Raw genomic sequence first — 6,000 nt, forward strand, 5'->3', positions numbered from 1 at the left:
AAATTAAAAAAAGATAAACTGAAAGTCACTTGAATTCTGCTTGCTCAAAGATAACAGGTGTTTAAATCTCAGGAATGAGCAAGGATAATATATCCTTTTTTGCCTTCTAATTTATTAACTAGCATAAGAGCATCAGCTTAGCCAGTAAAAAAAAGGCCAATGAGACGGCTCCATAGGAGAACTTTTCCAGAAATCAGTATTAGGAGGCTGCCTGGGCTTTAGCCAAATCTTATTCATGGGCAACCCATTGCTGGAAAGCTATTTGTTGCAATTTCAGTCAACAACATACATCTGACTGTGTGAACTGACCTCCTTTCACAAATAGTGTCAGAGCCTCTGAAAGCTCCCTCTGTGAAATTGACCTCTGATGCAAATCCTCACTAGATGTGGAAGTCACTTGTCTGTTATTTGCTGAATCAAGGCAATGTAATTCTTGCAGCACGTGATTTCATATCACATTACCCGATACCTTGGTCTCTCCCCTCCTTTAACTCCGCTTGTTGTCAAATTGTAGGCAGTAAGCTCTTCAGGACTGGGATTCCCCACCCCCCCCCGCATCTTGCTTACATTGCTTCTGTTATATCTCTGAAACGCAGACGCTTACCTCTTTCCCAGAGGAGGAATAGGAACAAGAAGCGCCACAGACAAAATGATCCTACCGACAGCAGAGGTGGGAAGGGGAATTGTGCTGCTCCTGTTGCTGGGGCGGTGGTGTTGACCCAGTTGCCATGCCTCCTGTGCTGTTCCTGCCAGTCTGTTTGGGTTGGCAGTGATCAGCACATGGACTGGCTGCAAGGATGCCTGACAGCTGCACCTCTCTGTTCAGAAACACCCTTTGTGACATTTAGGCGGTGTAGGAGGTGGGTTTTGCCTACCACCTGAAAATAGTTTGTTCTCCTTTCCAAGCCTTTTCTTTTATCAGGCAGGTGGCGTTCCGTGTCCTGGGAGCCTCACTCTGAGGGGGCTCCCCCCCACTCTTCTCCTCTTCCAGCTCAGCTCTCCTCTCCTCCTTCTGAACAATCAGATCCTCTTTTTCTCTTCTACATCTGTGCCTGACCCTTTTCTTCCCCTGCTCCTCCTTCCCAGCTGATCCCTCCCTCTGCTCTGGATCTGCCGGCTGTGGTTTTTCTCAGATGCACTGGGAGATGTGACAGCCTTTGGAATAGTATTATCTATGAAAAAGCTGTATCCGGAGTTCAGAAATCTGACGTGGCTCCCCGGGCAGCAGGGATGGATTGTGGAGAGAATTTCAGTCTCCGGCGGCTTTTCCTTTATGGCAGTGACTGATTATTTATGCTTGTGGCATTTCTTTCAGTGCAGATGTGAACAGCGAATGGAAAAGGCTAAAGACGAGTAGGTGACTCAAATAATCAGAGTCTGGAGCACATGTTATGTGTCAAAAGGGACCTTCTCTAATTGCTTAAGCCTCAGGTATGCATTTTACATTTACTTACAAGTCCCAGTCTAATATGAATTAAGATTGTTCTCATGTATTCTTTTGGCTTAGGGCTTTTTAAATGCAAATATACTCCAGCAATGTTGAAACCTGATACCTAATGCATGAGAATTGCAAGGTTTAATTGACTGATTTAATGGTGCTGCCCCAACATCATTGAAATGTAAAACCTGAGCCAATTATTACAACTGAAAGAGGATTTTTAAAAAGCCCTATATTTAATATATGATTATTTGATCTAGTCATTGTCCCCTTAAACAGTGCCCACCTGTCTGACATCTGGCTGTGAGCCAAGATTGCCTGTGGGAATGCAAGAGCGAATTGAGGCATTATTTGGGTGCAGCTGGATGCACTTCAAACATCTTCACCACTTTTGAGCAAATATGTGGGCTCTGAGTATGAACTGGAAGATGACACCCATGGGTTCATGTGTGCTCATACGTGAAAGGCATGCTTGCCTCTCTGACCCAAGTAAATGGTGCATGTCCAGTGCAACTGTCATCTTTGGGAATCTGCAAAATGAATTGTTTGGTTATGGCGATCTTTGTGGCTGTATGCTTGCAAGGTGGCTGATGTAAAAATATTTAGTCCATAACTTAGTCAGACTGAGTCACAGAGGAATGCTACTGCTATTATAACTAACCATGATTGTTGTTCCTTCATTTATTTTCAAAGCACTCAAAATTGCACAAGCACTTCTGAGAACAAAAGAGAAATAAATGCACCCTGATCCAAAGAATTGTGGAACTAGTTTTGTGAGATCAGTGGAGGTTTATATCTGGAGAAAGATAATAGCTGCCCCTCTGTTGCATGGTAATTTTTGTTACTGAAGGGAGTTGAAAATGACCTTATGATATGGCATGAAGGCAGTTGTACAAAGCAAGACATGTAAAATTCTGCTGTGTTCGCATAAGCTGCTTGTGAGGACCTAGGTATCTCTTCCAATTCTGGTCATGATTCCTACCATGAACATGTAAGTGCAGCCTTGAAGGCCCAATGTATTGTCCACAATACATTTTCTCCATGTGGGAAATCTATGTGACTAAGTACATGTGGGGTTCACACAATTTCCACAGGAGAACAAAAAATGTTATCATGCGGAAGCTGCCCCCAATATGGGAATGGTTTGAACAAATAAGGGAGCAGCTAGTGAAGAAAGAAAAAAAAAGCAAACTTTTAAATTAAATTTGTTTTATAACATACTTTTACCAAAGTAACTAAGTATCATGCACTCAAAGGGGGGTGGGTTCAGAACATTAAGGCAAACAAAAAAAGAAATTAACACAAACAAAATAAGAACCTTCTAAATTAAACCTACGATATATATATTATGTTATTTATCTGTGTCTCTGAGATTCAAGGTGGATTACATAGTGAATGTCCAGTACAATCAACAGGATGGGACATCCAATAGACAGTACAATAGAATTTGAACTACGGAAATCTGAAAACAAACAGGAATCTCAAACAAAGCTGAAACAAAGCATGAACTTTTACCCATGATATGATAAGTGGTGTAGAGCTACCTAGTCTGGAGCATACTTTCAGTGATAGATAGTATATAGTAGTATAGACCACACTGCATCCCTTTACCAGTGCAATTTTCTGAACCATTTCATTACAGTACAGTCCTGTTTACCTGTGCAAAAAGCCATCAAATAACAACTTCTAAATAGTAAAGTTAGAGTTACGCAGATGTTTGAATACAAGCTATCATGCCAGTTCAAATGGTTTCGAATTGTTGTGCACATTGTCCTTTCAACAAAAGAGTAAGTTTCATCATGGTATAGGTGTCCTTGATTTTGCCATTCATGAACCTTGGGGACCAAATTGTGTTTCCAGGATCTCATGTAAACAAGTCTAGCTATTGTACGTTGATTTAAAATAATGGGCTGAAGCTTTCTTGGAAATGTGACTGTTTAATTAAAAAAAGTAATTGTGGAATCACAGGGATTTCGCTATTATGGCTGATACTGATCAGTTCAGTAATCCTCATCTCAGTAACTGATGCAAGTCTTGACAATGCTCTTTGCAGGAATTACATTTTAAGTACATATATCAGGAGAATGCACTACATGCAAAGTGTGCAGTCACCATTTTGTCCAAAAGGGGCAATGTGCATTTTCAGCCTTGGTAAATCTGTACCTGAACCACATGTGTTTTGAAACTGGAATATATGCATATTGTCTCTTTCAAAATGGTGATCATGCATGTCAGGAGGATTGTGTGTGGTGCTTTCTCCACAAACACAGGGCCAAATGTAATTCCTGAAGAGGGATAATTTTGTCTGCATTCAAAACAGCTTTTGGGACCATGATCTTTGGGGGAAATTGAGGCACGAAACTCCTACACCATTTGTCAAGAATTAATAACAGGGATTATTCATAAACTCTACAGCTCACACACTTGCTTAATGTCAAAGGCAAGTCACCCATCAGCAGTGAAATCAGCATGCTCTTGTCTACTGATCCCCAGAAGTCTGTTGGCTGCTGTGCCTGAGAGTCAATTGTTATGACTCACATGGTATCAGTTGCTGTATTAAGATCCTAAGGTTGAGTCAGCTGCTGAGCTTGTGTCTGAAAATGTCTCAGGAGGACCTGTACACAGAAAAATGCAAAGTTGCAGAGGAATGTTGTGACATGGGGGTAACCTTCTGCTCCTCAAAGGCAGTATTATGTGTTGACACTATCTGCATTATGAATGCCATGGTATTGCTTTGAATATGTGGGAGGGGTCCTGGGCATGTTCCAGATGGTCTACCTGAGTTTCCCGTTTGCTAGCCAAAGGCTGTTTGCTAGAAGGTCAGCAGCAGGGAATCCAGTGTAGTGTGCTCTTTTTTTCTTCAGTCAACACTGGTTCCTACAGTTTTAACCTCTGGGAGGCTCATGCCTTGGGTATTCTCAGCCCATCCCGAGAGCAGGAATGATTCCAACACTTCATTCCTGGGTAATGTTTGCATCTTGTCCATTCTTTTAGAAATAGCTTATATAGTCTAGGTTCTTTTGTTTGTAATGTAGTCAACAGGCAGAGGGAATTTGCTCTTATTCTGTTGTGACTGTCCATTATGGACTGTTCTGGTCCCAGGAAACAGGGCAATACAGGAAAGAATACGTTCAGTTTATCCCCTGTATCTTATTGGAAGCTGCAGCATGTTATAAGAATACATGCACCCTATAGTGTATTATTGCCCTCATGAGCACAATGCTGAAGTGAACATGTAATACAAATGTTGCCAGAAATGTCTGTGTCTGCTGCAGTACAAATTATTCTCACTAGATTTACGCTCTGCCTCTGACCCAGATTTTAGAGAATAATAACTAAACCATGGTACTGAGAAGGCTCAAGAGAGCTTCTTGTGAAGTTGACGAACTGTGCAGGCAACTGAAAATCTGCTGAATGGAAAAATCTTCATAAAAAGCTGCAGGCTCTCCAGGACTAGTAGAGAAAACTGGCAAGGGCCCATAGCAGACCTGTGGCTGTGTGGCATGTAAAAATGTCAGAGGACTACTTTGCAGAGGACTAGTTTAAGCACCTTTTCATCAGAAAAACAATGAATAGATAATATAACATCAACAATAATATTGAAATGGTAACCAGAAGAAGAAATGGGGGTGAAATGCAGAGACAGAAGAAAAAGTTTTCAGGTAGCTTGTTCATAAAAAAGAAAAAGGAGAAGAAATTAGAAAAGGTATCAGTGTTTTGCCTTCCTTCCCCCAAGGTTGAACTATCTTGGAGTAAGGCTTCCTCCAGTCTTCATTAGGAACTATATATTGCACTATTGTACTAGTTAGCAGAGTATACTGCCAAACTTCAAAAGTGAGGATTGGTATTTTCCATGATTTGGAAGAGCCTTTAATGTGTATAATGTTTGATTTAAAGAAAAATTAGAAAAGTGGGAACCCACAAGGACTTGTGGGAGGCATCTTATTTTCCCTTCCCTCACGATTACCTTTTTCACTTTCCTGAAAGCCCCCATAGATTCTCCCCTTTTCTTGGGTTTTCCTAGGGTTGCCAGCTCCAGGTGGGGAAATTCCTGGAGATTTGGGGGGGTGGAGCCTTGGGAGATAGGTTTGGGAGGGAAGCAGCCTCAGCAGAGTATAATGCCATAGAGGCCAGCCTCCAAAGCAGCCTTTTTCTCCAAGGGAACTGATCTCTGTCATCTGAAGATCAGCTATAATTCTGAGTAATCTCCCGCCCTCACCTGGAGGTTGGCAGCCCTAGTACCCATGGAGGAAATGGGTGCTTTGGAGGGTGGAGGCTATGGCTTATACCCTTCTGAAGTCCCTCCTCTCGTCAAACTGCACTGTACCCAGGCTCCACACCCAAATCTACAGGTACTTCCTAACCTAGAGTTGGTAACCCTACCTCCTAACCACCCATCAGCCAACCTACTTTATCTGCCTTTCTGTCTTAAATTTTCCCTCCCCTTCTGGCATCCTCTAGCTAGGAAAACTGTGGCCCAGAGGTGTGGTGCTGGCCACTGGGCCAGGCCCAATTCCATGGTAGGGAACTTTCAAAGAGTTGTGGGATGGCACCTCACTTTA

At 42.2% G+C, this 6,000-nt stretch overlaps 1 protein-coding gene across 1 annotated transcript in view; it reads left to right on the top strand.

Annotated features, from left to right (window-relative positions):
- Window positions 1-6,000, top strand: part of PAK6 (p21 protein (Cdc42/Rac)-activated kinase 6) — a 71,343-nt gene that overhangs the window by 27,727 nt on the left and 37,616 nt on the right. The window contains exon 3 of the mRNA XM_015422185.1: window positions 1,321-1,431. The gene's annotated coding sequence lies outside the window, so the exon portion shown is untranslated. The remainder of the gene's footprint in view (window positions 1-1,320; window positions 1,432-6,000) is intronic.

Source organism: Gekko japonicus, unplaced genomic scaffold (assembly GCF_001447785.1).
Source record: "Gekko japonicus isolate JY-2015 unplaced genomic scaffold, Gekko_japonicus_V1.1 scaffold394, whole genome shotgun sequence".
NCBI lineage: Eukaryota > Metazoa > Chordata > Lepidosauria > Squamata > Gekkonidae > Gekko > Gekko japonicus.